The sequence below is a fragment of the Entelurus aequoreus genome, linkage group LG10, assembly GCF_033978785.1.
Source record: "Entelurus aequoreus isolate RoL-2023_Sb linkage group LG10, RoL_Eaeq_v1.1, whole genome shotgun sequence".
NCBI classification, from domain to species: domain Eukaryota; kingdom Metazoa; phylum Chordata; class Actinopteri; order Syngnathiformes; family Syngnathidae; genus Entelurus; species Entelurus aequoreus.
This window is the reverse complement of record NC_084740.1, coordinates 957,916-979,199: the sequence shown is the minus strand read 5'-3', so window position 1 is coordinate 979,199 and position 21,284 is coordinate 957,916. Positions and strand designations below refer to the sequence as shown.

At 40.0% G+C, this 21,284-nt stretch overlaps 1 pseudogene; it reads left to right on the top strand.

Annotated features, from left to right (window-relative positions):
• The window catches only part of LOC133659095 (cell adhesion molecule DSCAML1-like), an 80,946-nt pseudogene that overhangs the window by 42,387 nt on the left and 17,275 nt on the right, over positions 1 to 21,284 (top strand).

Here is a 21,284-nt window from a genome sequence, read left to right as displayed (position 1 = left end):
CTAGATATGTTGCGAGTCGTTTTTAATAAAGATTAAGTCACTTAAAATAATTGTAGAAGCCTCTATTAGAGGTTTATTCAACTGGCGGCCACCAAACAAGGGTTGCTCATGTATGTAGTACTCCTGCCACCTCACAAGGGGCGACAGCGAGGCATATATGTCGCAGTGAAGCAGCAGTGATGTGAGTAGAAGAAGACGATTTCATTCAACCCTGAAAAAAATCTAAATACATTGCAGAAATTGGACATTTAACAACGACTGGACAACAAAGATTATGCTAATTATATAATGGTGTCATGTTGACCACGCCCCTAGCCACGCTCCCACCGCCACAGGGATTTTGGCAATTTGGGGCAATCCCTGCTGTTTATCAAACAAACATAACAAGGGGGTGATAGGTCAACGTTCTATTTACTAACAAAGCCAAAACAACAACTAGAAGATGAATTGTCCTCATTTTCAGCCGCCCTGCCGACACGCACACTCCCTGGCCCTGTGGTGCACTCACAGTTTGAAACCACAAAACACCTTAACTTGTAACAGCCAGGTGATTAGGAATTAAAAAATTAATCCACTTTACCTTGTTGGTTGATCTTCTTGGCATTTAGCGGAAGGATACGGATAAGGGCAGGAGGGCAGTGTTGACAACCGTGTGACTACTTCCCGAATGTGTCACATATTACTTGTCCATTGCTTTTTTTTGACTCATATTGAGTTAGCAAAAATAGAAAAACGCTTTAAAAAGGCTAAAACACTTTTGAAAAAAGCACACAATTAGCACAGTAGCTAACAACAACACTGTTCTGCTCACTGAGATCAATAAACCCGCCCGCATTGGATATGCTGCAGGCATAGAACGACTGCGCTCGGAGGGGATGAAACATTCCTATATTGAGGCAAGGTTCGTACAACTCATTTTTATTCGGCTTGCGGTTTGTAAATCGAAATGTTTGTATACTGAAGGGTTCATAAATCGAGGTCCCACTGTATTGCAAAGGCTTACTAGTGCCTTGCCCCGCTGCCTTGTGGGTTAGTCTGGGAAGACAAAAGGCTAGGGGAGCACACCTCGAGAGAAAAGCAAGTGCTGGTAGGCGCACCATAGGCAGTCCTCCGAAAGACCGGAGCTCCGGCAGCCTCCTGCAGCTGTGAGGAGGTGCCGGTCGTCCTGGGTTTCCCTTGCCATCGGATACAGCTCCCCACAGCGAAGAAGTGACGTTGGAGTCTTCGCGTCTCCCTCGTCGTAAAAGACCTCAACGGTGGAGTGGGCGGATGATGGTTGCATAGAAGCTCCACAACGGTCACAAAGGCGGAAGAAGGTTGCAGCAAAGATGGGCCCCCAATTGTCTTGGTCTCCATGCCATTGGACCCTGGCCTTCTCTTTGCCAAGGACAATGTGATGGCTGTCTCTGCACCAGTCTCCCCACTTTAAAAGATTCCACGCACAGGCGTTCTTCTGAAGGCAGTCCCGCCAACAGGAGGACAATCATACTCGTTTCGAGTGATCGCGACGACGACGACGACTAGTGCATACTTGCCAACCCTCCCGGTTTTACCGGGAGACTCCCGGAATTCAGCGCCTCTCCCGATAACCTCCCGGAAGAAATGTTTTCCCGATAAACTCCCGGAATTCAGCCGGAGCTGGAGGCCACGCCCCCTCCAGCTCAATGCGGACCTGAGTGGGGACAGCGGCGACAGTCTGTTTTCACGTCCGCTTTCCCACGATATAAACAGCGTGCCTGCCCAATCACGTTATAACTGTAGAATGATCAAGGGCGAATTTTTGGTTCCTTATGTGGGTTTACGGTTAGGCAGTTTCATTAACGTCCTCCCAGCGCGGTAACAGCACACAACAACAGCAGTCACGTTTCCGTCTACCGTAAAGCAGTTCGTCTGCTGTAAACAGCAATGTTGTGACAGGACAATACTGCCATCTACTGGATAGCCTCCGGAACACTGAAATTCAAGTATTTATTTTATTTATATGTATATCAAAATTATATATATATATATATATATATATATATATATATATATATATATATATATATATATATATATATATATATAGCTAGAATTCACTGAAAGTCAAGTATTTCATACATACAGTACTGTTCAAAAGTTTGGGGTCACATTGAAATGTCCTTATTTTTGAAGGAAAAGCACTGTACTTTTCAATGAAGATAACTTTAAACTAGTCTTAACTTTAAAGAAATACACTCTATACATTGCTAATGTGGTAAATGACTATTCGAGCTGCAAATGTCTGGTTTTTGGTGCAATATCTACATAGGTGTATAGAGGCCCATTTCCAGCAACTATCACTCCAGTGTTCTAATGGTACAATGTGTTTGCTCATTGGCTCAGAAGGCTAATTGATGATTAGAAAACCCTTGTGCAATCATGTTCACACATCTGAAAACAGTTTAGCTCGTTACAGAAGCTACAAAACGGACCTTCCTTTGAGCAGATTGAGTTTCTGGAGCATCACATTTGTGGGGTCAATTAAACGCTCAAAATGGCCAGAAAAAGAGAACTTTCATCTGAAACTCAACAGTCTATTCTTGTTCTTAGAAATGAAGGCTATTCCACAAAATTGTTTGGGTGACCCCAAACTTTTGAACGGTAGTGTATATATATATATATATATATATATATATATATATATATAAAATATATATGAAATACTCGAGTTGGTGAATTCTAGCTGTAAATATACTCCTCCCCTCTTAATATATATATATATATATATATATATCCATCCATCCATCCATTTTCTACCGCTTATTCCCTTCGGGGTCGCGGGGGGCGCTGGAGCCTATCTCAGCTACAATCGGGCGGAAGGCGGGGTACACCCTGGACAAGTCGCCACCTCATCGCAGTATATATATATATATATATATATATATATATATATATATATATATATATATATATATATATATATATGTATATATGAAATACTCGAGTTGGTGAATTCTAGCTGTAAATATACTCCTCCCCTCTTAACCACGCCCCCCGCCCCCAACCACACCCCCGCCCCACCCCCGACCACGCCCCACCCCCCACCTCCCGGAATCGGAGGTCTCAAGGTTGGCAAGTATGGACTAGTGCCTCCTGAGGAGCAGAGTTGTATTGCACAACGAGACCATAGTGCATCTTGTGATGCCCTATGATAAACGATAAAGATTTTCTGGTGCTTGTATAAGCGGTAAAAATTGGATGGATGAATGTTTTATGAAAATGTTTCCTTTATTTTTCTCAAACTGCTGCACATCCTCGGTGCAAATTCTGTGATTAGATAACACATTTTTTAAGTGCAGTATATAAATACATCATTTGCCAAGGTTTCCGAAGGCTCTTAAAAAGCCTGCCATGCTTGAATTGAACTTTGGATAAGGTGTTTAAATCATGTTTATGACACATTATACAAAATTAAAAATGTTATTTGCCCCAGAGAGGCAATTCAATCCACACAGAGCAGTGGTTAATAAAACACGCAAGCTCCAAAGAAAACAAATAGCCCTGAATGGTTGTAAATAAATAGGAAAGAAAGGATTTATTGATGGCAGCCTAATAGTGCTACTTAGCTGACACATTCTGACACCATCCTTTCTGCTTCCCTTCCTGCTGAAGCATTGTGCACGGACCAAGCAAGGCGTTGTATTGATTTTTGGGTTCAAAGGGCAACACATGAACTGCTCTGAAGCGAGGGGGGCTGATGGAAGGGGTTACGCGAGGGTCGAGAAAATGGCCTGACAAGAGAAGACTTAACTAATACACTTGGCAATAACAGAGGCCAGTTAGTCAATAGGTGCTGGATTAAAAGACGGACTACATAATGGAGTTAGAGCAGCAGTTTCATCATGTTACTCTCTCTAAGAGGTTTGTGTGAGTATGATTGCAGCCGTAAAAGGGAGTAATATATTTTATTCGACCGGAGCACAAGTGCACTGTGACTAGAATGCTGCCATTAAGAAACTTTGACAGTCAAAATAAAATGTGAGGTTGATGAGGCCTAAGGTTGAAGGGATTTTTTGCACCCTCGTATTCTTTGTACTCATTCTCTTTTACATAATATCATTCATTCTGGTTCTGCTTGAGCTACGGTCATGTGTAAAAAATTGGACAGCTCATGGCTTTGCTACTCTAGTGCGACGTTAAGCTTTTCCTCAGCTCTTCTGCTAAAAATAAAGTTACAGTAGGTGTCATGTGGAGCGTGAGAAATTTCAAGTCCGTCTGACTTATGGGGTCAAACTTTAAGGTGTAAGTAATAACAGCACCACAATGTGGTGTATTTGCCTGAAAAATAATAGTACATGAAGTCTGGAGCTAAATTAGGGCCAAAATGTGTTGTACTTGGAAAATTTTAAACTGAAAAAAAATGTTTTGATGTTAAAACTACATCAGTGTAATTTAAATAAAATTAAATTAAGTGCACATCATTTTTTTCAGGTTAAATATAATTGTGATTCACTCTAGTAATTATTTTGAATACATTCTTTATTTTCATTTTCCACTTTCTTAAACTTTGATTATTGAGCTTCTTTTTTTTAAATTAAAATCTTTTTTAATCTAATTTGTTTTTTAGTTTCAGATTTTTTTTTTCAAATTGAGACCTTTTATTTTTTCAAATTGAGACTTTCGGAACAAATTTTGCGTAATTTGGAATCATCCTATCATGTTGCCTTCAAGATCGTACGAAATAAGTAAATTCAACTCAACACTTTATGTAGACTACACCAGAGGTCACCGTCCACAGCCCCAATTATTTTATAAAGGCCTACTGAAATGATTTTTTTTTATTTAAACAGGGATAGCAGATCCATTCTATGTGTCATACTTGATCATTTCGCGATATTGCCATATTTTTTCTGAAAGGATTTAGTAGAGAACATCGACGATAAAGTTCGCAACTTTTGGTCGCTGATAAAAAAAGCCTTGCCTGTACCGGAAGTAGCGTGACGTCACAGGCTGAAGGGCTCCTCAGATTTCCCCATTGTTTACACCAGCAGCGAGAGCGATTCGGACCGAAAAAGCGACGATTACCCCATTAATTTGAGCGAGGATGAAAGATTTGTGGATGAGGAACGTAAGAGTGAAGGACTAGAGTGCAGTGCAGGACGTATCTTTTTTCGCTCTGACCGTAACTTAAGTACAAGGGTTCATTGGATTCCACATTTTCTCCTTTTTCTATTGTGGATCACGGATTTGTATTTTAAACCACCTCGGATACTATATCCTCTTGAAAATGAGAGTCGAGAACGCGAAATGGACATTCACAGTGACTTTTATCTCCACGACAATACATCGGCAAAGCTCTTTAGCTACGGAGCTAACGTGATAGCATCGGGCTTAAATGCAGATAGAAACAAAATAAATAAACCCCTGACTGGAAGGATAGACAGAAAATCAACAATACTATTAAACCATGGACAAGTAACTACACGGTTAATGCTTTCCAGCCTGGCGAAGCTTAACAATGCTGTTGCTAACGACGCCATTGAAGCTAACTTAGCTACGGGACCTCACAGAGCTATGATAAAAACATTAGCGCTCCACCTACGCCAGCCCTCATCTGCTCATCAACACCCGTGCTCACGTGCGTTCCAGCGATCGACGGCGCGACAAAGGACTTCACCCGATCATAGATGCGGTCGGCGGCTAGCGTCGGATAGTGCGTCTGCTATCCATCTCAAAGTCCTTCTGGTTGTGTTGCTGTAGTCCGCCGCTAATACACCGATCCCACCTACAGCTTTCTTCTTTGCAGTCTTCATTGTTCATTAAACAAATTGCAAAAGATTCACCAACACAGATGTCCAGAGTACTGTGGAATTTTGAGATGAAAACAGAGCTTTTTGTATTGGATCCAATGGGGTTCGAATACTTCCATTTCAACCATTGACGTCACGCGCATACGTCATCATACATACACGTTTTCAACCGGAAGTTTCGCGGGAAATTTAAAATTGCACTTTATAAGTTAACCCGGCCGTATTGGCATGTGTTGCAATGTTAAGATTTCATCATTGATATATAAACTATCAGACTGCGTGGTCGGTAGTAGTGGGTTTCAGTAGGCCTTTAATATACCGTTAGAAAGCCCTCAGTTTTTGCATGTCTGTGTCATTTTGTTTCATTGTGTTGCGCCAAGCGTTCGCTTTTCCACTTTATTTAGTCGTCCTTGAATGCACTATAGTTGTGTATTATGGGCCGAGTATAACCAACATCAACCTTGAGGTGGTTTTGTAACATGTAGTTACCTATTCGTGTCTGCGTCAATCCCCCGATTATACAGTTACAGTTCTCCACATCAGGCTTCCTGGTTATCGCAGAAGCCTGAGTCAGCTTGAACCGCTTATGACCGAAGAAAATGGAATCAAGAATGGAGAAAGAGATGCTCACCATGCAGATTAAAATCAGCATGCTAATATCGACAAGGCTAAAAGACATGGGACAACGAGACAAATTTATTAAATGAAAATAGTAACCTATATCAATTACACTTTAAATTAAGTTATTCTGTATTAATTTAGTGTTTTTAATTTTGTTTTGGTTTTATACACAATACCTAATAAATAAATAGCATCACATTGCATTCCCTGAAGGCGGGTGGGGAACGCCCCCTAATCATTTTCGCTAAGCTGTCTGTCATGATGCCACACCCCTCTGTTGATGACACGCCGCCTACACGAAATCCGGGTCAAAAGTCTGAATCTGAAAGAAAGAAAATTTGAATCTGAAAAAGGAAGATATGAAAGTGAACAAAAATGGACACTATAAAACACGAGATTTGAATCTGGAAAAAAACAGCAGCTCAAATATCAAAATAAATGAAAATAATTGGTTCAAAATAATTAACAGAGTACATCATTATTATATTAGAAGTAAAAAGGAAATGTCTACGGAGTGCATTATACATAACAAAAAAGTTGACATTGTTTCATCATATAAATATTTGGGGACCTTTTTTGACGACCAGCTGAAGTTTGATGTGAACACCGATTTTATAGTGAAGCGAGCACAACAGAGAATTCATCTTCTCAGGAAATTAAATGATTTCTCTGTCAGGCCTGTTATACTCAGTCGTTTTTATCAAACATTTATTGAGAGTCTTATGTGTTTTTCTTTTATTTGTTGGTTTCGCTGTCTTTCAGTTAAAGACCGATACAGCCTATCGTTAAGTCTTGCTCTAAGATTACCGGAGTAAAACTAAGAGACTTAAACTTCTTCTGCAACCAGCAAATCCTCCGGAAAGCAGAGAGCATTGTAGCCTCCCAGAGCCATGTCCTTGCAGGGGAATTCTCTCTCTTGCCTTCAGGGCGACGTTATGCCCTTCCATTGTGTATAACAAATAGTTTTTCCAAATCATTCGTCCCCTTTGCACTCAGACTCTTAAACTCTTAAACTTTTACATTTTTCAGAGTGTTGTATTGTTTATGTATTTATTGACCTTTTATTTATTGTGAGCCATGTAGGCTTTGTGAACTACGACAACCTGCTGCTCAAATTGAATTGCCCCTTGAGGGAGTAATAAAGTTGTTTGAATTAAACTTGATTTTTTTTTTTTTTTAATTCCAGTTTCAAAGTTTAATTTTTAAATTTTTTAGCCCTAATTCAGCTCCATACTGCAGGAACATGTATTGACAAATGTGCACCCTTTTGTGTCCACAGACCGATTCATGAGTGTTGCATCATAACATACATTCTGCAGCAGAGGTGTCCAAAGTGCGGCCCGGGGGCCATTTGCGGCCCGCAGCTAATTGTTTACCGGCCCGCCACACATTCTGGAAATGCTATTGTAAAAATAAAAAAATAAATATTACAAAAAGTGGAATGAGGTGAAATCTAACTAGAAAAGTTGCAATGTTGACACAAAGCTGTCATGCAGGCTGCTTTTTTTCTTTAGTCTATCTTTATTTGTATTTTTTTTGCCATTGCTTTAAAATCAATGTTATAATGAATTATTGACCTATTCAAGGCTCCAATTATTTAGAATATTTCACTTTAAACTGTTTTATGTGGAAAATATTGCATATATTGTGTGGTTGCCATACAAAAACATCAACGTTTTCTTTGACAAAAGAGCATATAACAAACAAAATAATAGTTTAAACGTAAAATCGACAGATATATCTGAAGTTGATCTCGTAACTTAGGTGTTGAAAGTAAAAAAAAAACTATTACAAATGTATCACTTTATGAGTGGGGCACCTTTTGTATCCTAAATATATTTAATGGGATTTTATTTATCTTTTCACTGTGATTACTCAAAAATAACAATTAATTAATATCAATGGTGTCTTGCATTAATGATGTTTTTGAGCTCTAATTACTTCCCATCAAACATTGCTTTCTGAATGTTTTGGGCAGTGGGGTAAATACTGCATATTTAAGTTTTATTATAAAAAACAAAGTTGTCTTGACAGAAAAGGCATAAAACCTTTTTGGTTTTTTAAATTTTATATCAACCTGAAGTTGACATACTGTAGAGATTTACTGTAAGCGTTAAATAAAAAAAATAAAAATAATAATTTGGCTTGTTTTTAGCATTTTAATGACTTAGACCCTTTATGGTCCCTGGGAGCCCTAAAGGGAAAAAAAACCAAAATCCATATATTTTGTTATGATTTGAAAATGAAAACTATCAAAATGGCCCCCGCAGGCTTTAATTTTTCCGTGTGCGGCCCTCAGTGGAAAAAGTTTGGACACCCCTGTTCTGCAGTCTTGGCATTTGACTTCTAATTCAACTTCCATATAATAGTATTCAATTATGATATCGCCCCTGTCTGTTCTATCAGCCCCAGCTAAGATCCTGTCATTCGGGAGGACGGTGACCACTCCATGGATGAAAGAGGTTCGACTGCCCTGCAACTCTGTAGGAGAGCCGACACCGAGTATTAAGTGGACTAAAGACAGGTGAGACGTTACCACAAAATTGGGTCAAATATGATTAAATTGTGGCGTAAATGTGACCCGTCTCTCTGTGGTAGTGAGAACACCGCCATCCCAGTGTCTCTGGATGGACAGCGCCTCATCATGACTAATGGCACGCTGGTGCTGCGCTCTGTCAAAGCAGAAGATTCCGGGTACTACACCTGCACGGCCACCAACACGCTGGGCTTTGACACCATCATCGTCAATCTTTTAGTGCAAGGTGGAAAACGGACAGCATCTGGGTTTTTTGGGGGGGAGGGGTTTGTTACGTTTTTATTGAGTTTCTACTTGTATGTCTGTTTTGTTTTTGTTCAGTTCCCCCAGACCAGCCTCGTCTCACTGTGTCCACCACGTCCACCTCCTCCATCACGCTAGCCTGGATACCAGGAGACAATGGCGGAAGCTCCATCAGAGGTATGGGCTTTTTTTAAGTTAAGTTAAAGTAAATTAACTATTAACTAGATCCACTGTGGACTGGACTCACACCATTAACTAGATCCACTATGGACTGGACTCTCACACTATTAACTAGATCCACTCCACGTCTATTGCACCAGTCGCCCAGGTTTCTCATCGTAACCCCATTGGGTTGAGTTTTTCCTTGCCCTGATGTGGGATCCGAGCCCAGGATGTCGTTGTGGCTTGTGCAGCCCTTTGAGACACGCGATTTAGGGTTATATAAATAGACTTTGATTGATTTACTTTGAAAGTACCACTGATAGTCCCACACACACTACGTGTGGTGAAATTACCCTCTGCATTTGACCCATTCACCTTATTCCACCCCCTGGGAGGTGAGGGGAGCAGTGAGCAGCAGCGGTGGCCGCGCTCGGGAATAATTTTGGTGATTTAACCCCCAATTCCAACCCTTGATGCTGAGTGCCAAGCAGGGAGGTAATGCGTCCCATTTTTATAGTCTTTGGTATGACTTGGCTGAAGTTTGAACTCACGACCTACCGATCTCAGATCTCAACTCTAACCACAAGGCCACTGAGCAGCAAGCCAGCTCATGTCACCAATTCAGACGTAATGTCAACATCTTACCTTAACCCCTTATTGTGGTATTTGTTGTTGTGTTCTCCAGAAATGTACAGCGGCATCACTTACTTTAGCACAATTTGGCCCGTTGAGTCATTAGGTTTGGCCTGCCAAAGGGTGGCTTCCCAAATGTTATACATATCTTTAGTGACCTTCTTTTAATCTCACTAGGGGTGTCCTAATCCAATATTGATATCGGATATCATATCAGTCTGATATCAGCAATAAAGTATCGGATTATATCGACTTGCATCCAAACTTCCCAATTTTAGCTTTAATATAAGCAGTCCTGTGGCGTGGTTATTTGTGCAAAGTTTGACATCTAGTTAACATCTAAATGTCCTCCAATAAACACACACGGTCTTTTCTTGTATTTTATTTAAATCATTTACTAGAAGTAAATATGGTGGAGTATAGACTAATAGGAGCTAGCAGCAACACAACAGCTAAGCACACAATAGCAAACAAGCTATACATACTTACCCTTAATTGAACAATATTGCAGTCTAAAATACCATAGGTCAACATAAACAAGTATCAAGTAATTATATTTGCATACTGCCTACTGATACAAAGTCTCCAACGCAGGGGCGTTTTAAAAAGTATCCAGTAACAAACGGGTCTGCACCATTCAACTGACGTCATTAAACTTAAAGGCCTACTGAAACCCACTACTACCGACCACGCAGTCTGATAGTTTATATATCAATGATGAAATCTTAACATTGCAACACATGCCAATAAGGCCGGGTTAACTTATAAAGTGCAATTTTAAATTTCCCGCGAAACTTCCGGTTGAAAACGTCTATGTATGATGACGTATGCGCGTGACGTCAATGGTTGAAACGGAAGTATTCGGACACCATTGTATCCAATACAAAAAGCTCCGTTTTCATCGCAAAATTCCACAGTATTCTGGACATCTGTGTTGGTGAATCTTTTGCAATTTGTTTAATGAACAATGAAGACTGCAAAGAAGAAAGTTGAAGGTGGGATCGGTGTATTAGCGGCTGGCTGCAGCAACACAACCAGGAGGACTTTGACTTGGATAGCAGACGCGCTATCCGACGCTAGCCGCCGACCGCATCGATGATCGGGTGAAGTCCTTTGTCGCTTCGTTCGATCGCTGGAACGCAGGTGAGCACGGGTGTTGATGAGCAGATGAGGGCTGGCTGGCGTAGGTGGATAGCTAATGTTTTTAGCATAGCTCTGTGAGGTCCCGTAGCTAAGTTAGCTTCAATGGCATCGTTAGCAACAGCATTGTTAAGCTTCGCCAGCCTGGAAAGCATTAACCGTGTAGTTACAGGTCCATGGTTTAATAGTATTGTTGATTTTCTGTCTATCCTTCCAGTCAGGGGTTTATTTATTTTGTTTCTATCTGCAGTTAAGCCCAATGCTATCACGTTAGCTCCGTAGCTAAAGTGCTTCGCCGATGTATTGTCGTGGAGATAAAAGTCACTGTGAATGTCCATTTTGCGTTCTCGACTCTCATTTTCAAGAGGATATAGTATCCGAGGTGGTTTAAAATACAAATCCGTGATCCACAATAGAAAAAGGAGAGAGTGTGGAATCCAATGAGCCAGCTTGTACCTAAGTTACGGTCAGAGCGAAAAAAGATACGTCTTGCACTGCACTCTAGTCCTTCACTCTCACGTTCCTCATCCACGAATCTTTCATCCTCGCTCAAATTAATGGGGTAATCGTCGCTTTCTCGGTCCGAATCGCTCTCGCTGCTGGTGTAAACAATGGGGAAATGTGAGGAGCCTTTCAACCTGCGACGTCACGCTACTTCTGGTACAGGCAAGGCTTTTTTTATCAGAGACCAAAAGTTGCGAACTGTATCGTCGATGTTCTCTACTAAATCCTTTCAGCAAAAATATGGCAATATTGCGAAATGATCAAGTATGGCACATAGAATGGATCTGCTATCCCCGTTTAAATAAAACTATTTCATTTCAGTAGGCCTTTAATTAATTATTTTGACCACTAGGTGTTGCTGAAAAAAACAGCACTTAAAGACAGCATAAGTCCATTTCAGACGGTTATTAATAAATAGATTAGTGTTGTCTATTTGACTAATTTCACTTGATGAAGCCTTTTCTAACATTACCCACTTCAAAATAATAAATGTATGTATGATTCCTGCTGATAACAGATTAATATCCAATACTCAAGGCTCCAATTTTGGTATCATATCCGGAGTGACAAAATCTCACACGATCATTGCAAGGCCAACTCATTGTAATATATCATTGTTGTTGGCAGTAATTATGGGAACTTAATTTTTTACATTTGGGTTTTTTGTGTTTAATGCTTAAAATTGCTGTTTTTTGGCAGGAAGCAAAAAAGTTTGGGCACCCTTGCTCTCGTAGTATCATGCAAAGAAAATTTCCAGCAATGCAAACTACAGCGAACGGGATGTTTCATATACTCAATACAGTGCATGCAGGCCTAATATATCTAATGCAAAACTAAGGAAAAGGGCAGCTATGTATGTATAATGAGTAAACAAAATACTACAAACAGAAATGGAGGACGTTTGCTCTTTAAGACAGCTGATTGATTGATTGAAACTTTTATTAGTAGATTGCACAGTACAGTACATATTCCGTACAATTGACCACTAAATGGTAACACCCAAATAAGTTTTTCAACGTTAATCAATTCATGGTAAAATACAACTAATTAGCTTAAGATGGAGGCTCAGTCAGCAGCATCAGTGTCATTGTGTCAATGGTAGCTGAGGAAGACCAGACTCATACTGCCACCTAGTGGACAATAGATCTATTTTGTAAAGCTGTTAACACAGTGACACCAAGGGCGTCAAATAGGACACCACATTACGTCATTGTGGACAGGTGCTCTGGTTTACCTGATGCATGTCCTCTCAACGTTTGTGTGTGCAGGTTTTGTGCTGCAGTACTCCGTGGACAACACAGAGGAGTGGAAAGATGTGTTCATCAGTTCCACCGAGCGCTCCTTCAAACTGGACAACCTGCGCTGCGGCACCTGGTACAAAGTCAAGCTGGCGGCCAAGAACAGCGTGGGGGCGGGACGCATCAGCGAGATCATCGAAGCAAAGACCCACGGCCGAGGTCAGAGGAAGACTGATGAGGAAATGACTGATTTGACTTCAATCCCCTTTTATACTGCAGTGGAATACATATTCAGTTATAACAATGACTGGTTGTTTTCTAGAGCCCCAGTTCAACAAGGACCAGCCTGTCTTCACCCACATCAACTCAAGCCACGCCCGCCTCAATCTGCAGGGCTGGGCCAGCGGCGGCTGTCCAATCAGCGCCGTGACTCTGGAGTTTCGCCCGAAAGGTAAGCCACTTCGCTTGGCACCCTTAAACACGCCTCAACGTTGCAACAATTCTGCAGGAACGTGGGCATGGCAGAACGTGCGCACCAACGCCACCACTGACGTGTTCCTGGCCGAGCTGCGTGAGGCCACCTGGTATGAGCTGAAGATGAAAGCCTGCAACAGCGCCGGTTGTGGCAACCAGAGCTCCCAGTTTGCCACTCTGGATTATGACGGCAGTGAGTTAACGACTCTCCTTATTGTTGTCTGCGAGGATGATACCGTAAATACTGGGGATGTCCGATAATGTTTTTTTGCAGATATCCGATATTCCGATATTGTCCAACTCTTAATTACCGATACCGATATCAACCGATACAGATATATACAGTCGTGGAATTAACACATTATTATGCCTAATTTGGACAACCAGGTCCAAGTCCGAGTCCATGGTTCTCGCCGGAAAAGGGTGGAGTGCCATCTCCGGGTTGGGGAGGAGATCTTGCCCCAAGTGGAGGAGTTGAAGTACCTCGGAGTCTTGTTCACGAGTGAGGGAAGAGTGGATTGTGAGATCAACAGGCGGATCGATGCGGCGTCTTCAGTAATGAGGACGCTGTATCGATCCGTTGTGGTGAAGAAGGAGCTGAGCCGTAAGGCAAAGCTCTAAATTTACCGGTCGATCTACGTTCCCATCCTCACCTATGGTCATGAGCTTTGGGTCATGACCGAAAGGACAAGATCACGGGTACAAGCGGCCGAAATGAGTTTCCTCCGCCGGGTGGCGGGGCTCTCCCTTAGAGATAGGGTGAGAAGCTCTGTCATCCGGGGGGAGCTCAAAGTAAAGCCGCTGCTCCTTCACATCGAGAGGAGCCAGTTGAGGTGGTTCGGGCATCTGGTCAGGATGCCACCCGAACACCTCGATCACGTCCGACCGGTAGGAGGCCACGGGGAAGACCCAGGACACGTTGGGAAGACTATGTCTCCCGGCTGGCCTGGGAACGCCTCGGGATCCCCCGGGAAGAGCTGGACGAAGTGGCTGGGGAGAGGGAAGTCTGGGCTTCCCTGCTTAGGCTGCTGCCCCCGCGACCCGACCTCGGATAAGTGGAAGAAGATGGATGAATGGATGGATGGTATGGTGAAGATAAGGTCCTTTTTAAAAAAATAAAATAAAATAAGATAAATAAATTAAAAACATGTTCTTGAATAAAAAAGAAAGTAAAACAATATAAAAGCAGTTACATAGAAACTAGTAATTAATGAAAATGAGTAAAATTAACTGTTAAAGGTTAGTGCTATTAGTGGACCAGCAGCACGCACAATCATGTGTGCTTACGGACTGTATCCCTTGCAGACTGTATTGATATATATTGATATATAATGTAGGAACCAGAATATTAATAACAGAAAGAAACAACCCTTTTGTGTGAATGAGTGTAAATGGTGGAGGGAGGTTTTTTGGGTTGGTGCACTACTTGTAAGTGTATCTTTTGATTTTTATGTTGATTTAATAAAAAAAAACAAAAAAAAAACAATACAGATAATAATAAAACCGATACCGATAATTTCCGATATTACATTTTAAAGCATTTATCGGCCGATAATATCGGCAGGCCGATATTATCGAACATCTCTAGTAAATACTCCAATTAATGTCATTTAGTGAAATGCCTGGTGCGAGGTCTACAAAAATAGGGGTGTCCCGATACAACTTTTTCACTTTCGATACCAATATCGGAGCTTTGAGTATTGTCCGATACCGATCTTAACCCTATACGATACCAGCACCAATATATACTGATTTTACATACTTGTATTATTTTATACGTGTATTTGTATTGAACCGTTTCGGTACGGGGGTTTCGTTCCGTTCAGAGGTTTACCGAACGACTTTCCACATGGACATATTAAGTAGCGCACCGCACAGACGAACATAAGTAGCGTACCGCACGTTGTGTAAACAATGCACACCGAGACACAACACACGGCATGTTAGCAACGACCGGGCTACGACAACATGCAAAAGCCAGAGCTTCTGCCTCGTTAAGATCTCCCGTTTGGGAACACTTCGGCTTTGCGGTGCGATACAACAATGGAGGACGAGAGGTGGACAAAGCGAAAGCGGTTTGCCGACATTGTTCAGCAGAAATAGGGTATGCTTCTGCCAACACGTCAAACATACTAACCCATTTGAAGCGGCACCACCCCCAAGTGAACATCGCTTCAACGAAGAGAAAGACGAGCGTGGTGCAAACACAGCTCCCCACCGCATTCAAGCAGCCTCTCCTCGGCAATTCAGACAGGGCTAAAGCAATAACAAATGTCGTTGGTGTTTTTATAGCAGCAGATTTAAGACCATGTTGCATTAAGAACTAGATTTTGACCCACTTCTATGGTGGAAGAACAATGAGTCCATATATCCTCTTACTGCCAAGTTAGCCAGGCACTACCTCGCCATACCTGCTACCTCCGTGCCCAGTGAAAGGGTATTTTCCACAGCTGGAGACATTGTAACTGCAAGCAGATCTGCTCTTTCTGCAGACAATGTGGATAAACTGATTTTTCTGGCAAAAAACATGAAGATTGAGTGAAAGTCACCAGGGTTAAAGGCTGGGGGGGAAAAATAATAGTTAATCTGATGCTGAGTTGACTTGAAACGGTTTAATGTTGCACTTTTTATATGTAGAAGAAAAGTTTTGTCATTTTATTTAATCTGAGCAACAACTTGAGGCAGTTTAATGTTGCACTTTATATGTAGAAAGGTTTTGTTAAGAAACCATTCTGAGCCTTATCTTATTTAGTTTTTATTTTATATATGTTGACCACATTACCGTGGCAATGGACCCTGTGTGTATATGTATGTTATTGTTATGCTTAGCATTCATGACTGCCTGCTGTTGAGCTGATCAGCCTAGTGGTGGCTCACATCCATCACACACAGAGCTATTTCTATTTTTGGGAGGAATTATTATAGTGTTCCCAATGTTAAAAGGATAAAGCCATTGTTTACAAATTTGGTAAATAAATAACCAAAACATGTATATTTTGTTCTTTTCTTACTGTACCGAAAATGAACCGAACCGTGACCTCTAAACCGAGGTATGTACCGAACCGAGATTTTTGTGTACCGTTACACCCTTATTATTTTATAATGTGGAACGTTAGAAAAGGCTTAAATGAAATGAAATTGCTAAAAAACAGAGAACAATGTTAGGTGTGAAAAAAAATACACTTAAGTTTTCAGATGAAACATTAAATATTTTTCTAGCTTTTGTTACCTATTTAATCTAACCCAGGGGTCGGCAACCCGCGGCTCTAGAGCCGCATGCGGCTCTTTAGCGCCGCCCTAGTGGCTCTCTGAAGCTTTTTCAAAAATGTATGAAAAATAGAAAAAGATGAGGGGAAAAAAAAAAATTTTTGTATTAGTATGGTGTCTGTAGGAGGCCAAACATGACACAAACCTCCCTAATTGTTATAAAGCACACTGTTTGTATTAAACATGCTTCACTGATTCGAGTATTTGGCGAGCGCCGTTTTGTCCTACTAATTTTGGCGGTCCTTGAACTCACCTTAGTTTGTTTCCATGTATAACTTTCTCCGACTTTCTAGGACGTGTTTAATGCCACTTCTTTTTCTCTCTCATTTTGTCCACCAAACTTTTAACGTTGTGCGTGAATACACAAAGGTGAGTTTGGTTGATGTTATTGACTTGTGTGGAGTGCTAATCAAACATATTTGGTCACTGCATGACTGCAAGCTAATCGATGCTAACATGCTATTTAGGCTAGCTATATGTACATATTGCATCATTATGCCTAATTTGTAGCTATATTTGAGCTCATTTAGTTTCCTTTAAGTCATCTCAATTCAATGTATATCTCATGACACGTACACTATCTGTATGTAATATGGTTTCTAATTTGTTGCGGCTCCAGACAGATTTGTTTTTGTATTTTGGTCCAATATGGCTCTTTCAACATTTTGGGTTGCCGACCCCTGATCTAACCTATTAACTGGAATTGACTCATGCTGGCTTTAAATAGAAGTGGAGTATTCATTTGTTTTGGTAACACCTAGTGGTCCCAATAAATCATGACATAAACTCATGATGCAGTACATTTTTAATACACTTTCAGGCTAACATGGTTCTGCCTTACAGACTTTAAGTATTAGTAATATTTGAAAATTGACACGAAGTTGGTAGAGTGGCCGTGCCAGCAATCGGAGGGTTGCTGGTTACTGGGGTTCAATCCCCACCTTCTACCATCCTAGTCACGTTCGTTGTGTCCTTGGGCAAGACACTTCACCCTTGCTCCTGATGGGTGCTGGTTAGCGGCTTGCATGGCAGCTCCCGCCATCAGTGTGTGAATGTGTGTGTGAATGGGTGAATGTGGAAATACTGTCAAAGCGCTTTGAGTACCTTGAAGGTAGAAAAGCGCTATACAAGTATAACCCATTTATCATTATTATTATTTATTTATTTTGTGTTTTAGACTCCAGTATTGTTCATTTAAGGACACTTAGTATGTAGATTTAGTATGTGTGCTATTGTAAGCTTAGCTGTTGTGTAGCTGCTAGCTCCTAGTAGGCTACAGTCAACCATATTAACCTTTTGGAAACGACGTCACTAAAATACAGAAAAAGACCAAACGTGCGTGCTTATTGAAGGACATTTAGCTTTTTTCTGGTTGTCAAGTTTTGCACAAGTAAACAATTTAATAAACAACAGCCTCTTTTCAAGTGTCCCCTTTTGCAATTCCCACTATGTCTTTTTTGCAGTTTAGATAAATAAATGCCCTCATTGTAATGACACAATGAGTTTTAATACATTTTCATGCCTGCAGGCACCATTCCTCCAATCAAGTCTCCCCTGGAAAAAAACGACGACGTGAAGAAGCTGTTTTCTATCGGCTGCCCTGTGATCCTGGTCACTCTTGGCGTGGCTCTCCTCTTCATTATACGCAAGAAACGCAAAGAAAAGAGGCTGAAGAGACTCCGAGGTGAGAGGAAAACAAAGTCAGGCAGTAAAAACGGGAGCAGATTTTGGAATACAGTTTCACCTTTGACAAGTATGGTTACCGGTAGTTTGTTTTGTTGTAGAAGTTCCTGCCTGCAGGGGGCAATGCTAAGTAGTCCATTCCAAATCAGATCCAATTTGTTTGTTTTTGTTTAATTTTTTTTTTTTTTTGTCCTATCCAGCTACTCAGGCAAATCATATAGTTGATGTAGATGCCCATATCGGCCGTACAAATGTACTTTACAAAAGAGAAGTGTGTCATACTTCTCTTGTTGCCTTATTTGTATTTGACTTTATTAAATGGATTTATATTATTATTTGGTGCAGCCGGGCCGGAGCAGGAGGGGATAGAAAGAGGAAATAAAAGGAAGACAGAGGGGGAAATTGTGGGGACAAGAGGGGGATAAGACAGAGAGACAACAACAACAGCAAACACAACAACAACAACAACAACAATAGAGCAACATCAGCAAATAGGATATGTACAATTATGATGGTAAAAGTGATAGCAAAGAAGCAGTTAGTGAAACAAATAAAAACACAGAAATGACAATGAACATTATTACACTACAAATGGAGCAATACAAATATCAATAGAAATAGCGCTATTGATAATGAATAATAACAATTATTATCAACAATATAATTGTTCAAATGCTACAATACATATACGGGACTGTCTCAGAAAGTTAGAATATTGTGATAAAGTCCTTTATTTTCTGTAATGTAACTAAAAACATGGAAATGTCATACATTCTGGATTCATTACACATCAACTGAAATATTGCAAGCCTTTTATTATTGTAATATTGCTGATTATGGCATACAGCTTAAGAAAAGTCAAAAATCCCATCTCAAAAATTTAGAATATTTCCTCAGACCAAGTAAAAAATTAAGATTTATAACAGCAAAACAAAATCAAACATTTGAAAATGTCAATTAATACCCTCAGTACTTGGTTGGGAATCCTTTTGCACGGATTACTGCATCAATGCGGCGTGGCATGGAGGCAATCAGTAACTGGTGTACTGACCATGGCATTACTGTCCTCGATTGGCCTGCCAACTCCTCTGACCTGAACCCCATAGAGAATTTGTGGGGTATTGTGAAGAAGAAGCTGAAAGACACCAGACCCAATAATGCAAATGAGCTAAAGGCCGCTATTGAAGCATCCCGGGCATCCATAACACCTCAGCAATGCCACAGGCTGATTGCCTCCATGCCACGCCGCATTGGTGCAGTAATCCGTGCAAAAGGATTCCCAACCAAGTACTGAGTGTATTAATTGACATTTTCAAATGTTTGATTTTGTTTTGCTGTTATAAACCTTTATTTTTTAGTTGGTCTGAGGAAATATTCTAAATTTTTGAGATGGGATTTTTGAGTTTTCTTAAGCTATATGCTATAATCAGCAATATTACAATAATAAAAGGCTTGCAATATTTCAGTTGATGTGTAATGAATCCAGAATGTATGAAATGTTCATGTTTTTAGTTGCATTACAGAAAATAAAGGACTTTATCACAATATTCTAATTTTCTGAGACAGTCCTGTATGTAATGATAACTTGAAATACAAAATAAATAAGATAAATGGAGGGGAAGAAAGCGAAGAATAATTGTAGATTGTTATAGTAACAATAGGTTTAGCTTTGTCAGTGTGCCATGTGTTACCCAGTTTCCCCTAGGGCAATTTGAATGAAGTTAGCTATGTACAGTAAATTATAAGTAAAAAGTAAACTATCAATCACCCTAAATAAAACAAAATATATAATTTTTGGAAATAGGAAAAATAACATACAGTGTCAAATAAGAATTGATGATATGGAGATAGAAAGGGTGTATTCAACAACATTTTTGGGAATCTATATAAATGATAAATTAAATTGGAAACTGTACATAAATATACTTAAGACAAAGATGGCAAAAATTATTGCTATGTTACATAAAATTAAAAACTCTATAAATCAAAAGGCCCCTTAAAATGTTATATAATTATTTCGTACTCCCATATCGTAATTATTGTGTTGAAATCTGGGGTAACAATTATAAATCAAACATCAACTCTATGTTCTTACTTCAAAAGAAATCCATTAGAATTGTAAATTATGTGGATTATCATGACCATACCAATGCTCTGTTTATTAAATTAAATTGAAAACATTAAAACTGCACAATCTTGTTGACTTCAACACTGCTATTGTGACGTATAAAGCTCATAACCACATGCTGCCTCGGTGTCTACAGGAGAGGTTCAAACCTAGGGAGAGTCCCTATGACCTCAGAGGCTCAGCTGTCTTTCAGAAAGCAAACATAAGAACAAGCTTAAAAAGTAGATGTGTTTCTGTCAGGGGGGTTCAACTGTGGAACAGTTTGGATGATTCCTTAAAATGTTCCAGTTCCATTCACACATTTAAAAAACACTTTAAGACCAATGTCTTGGAAAAATATATCACTCTTGAATCAACACTGTAGTTAATACTATGATTATTGTTAATTACAAACTAAATGTGGGATATAAATAATAATGGAAGTATAAGTGTTTGTATATAGTATATAATTGGTACAAAGGTTGAACTAACACGTGTACAAGGATATTCCACATGTCTTTACCGTGTATATAATTGAACAGTGTTTATGTTGTGTACAAGGTGTATTTATAATATGTTGTGCAAAGGAAATGTTATATTTTTTGGAAGCTCATCTTGTATTTGATATTGTTTATAGGGTTAGGCGCAATAAGTGTTCCACTTCAGCCTAAACCCTTTTGGTCTGCAACATTTTCAATTTATGAATGTACAGCTGTTTGTTTATGTAAAACTGTTTGTTTATTTTGTTGACCACTGACCGAAGAATAATAATAAAGTAAATGCAGGTTTAGAAGCTATGGTAAAACAATGTTTACATTGTACAACAAGAAGCCATTTAAATGTACATTCATCCTTCGCCACATTGCACTTTTTATTCTTATTCTACATATTTTGGCCTAAAATAA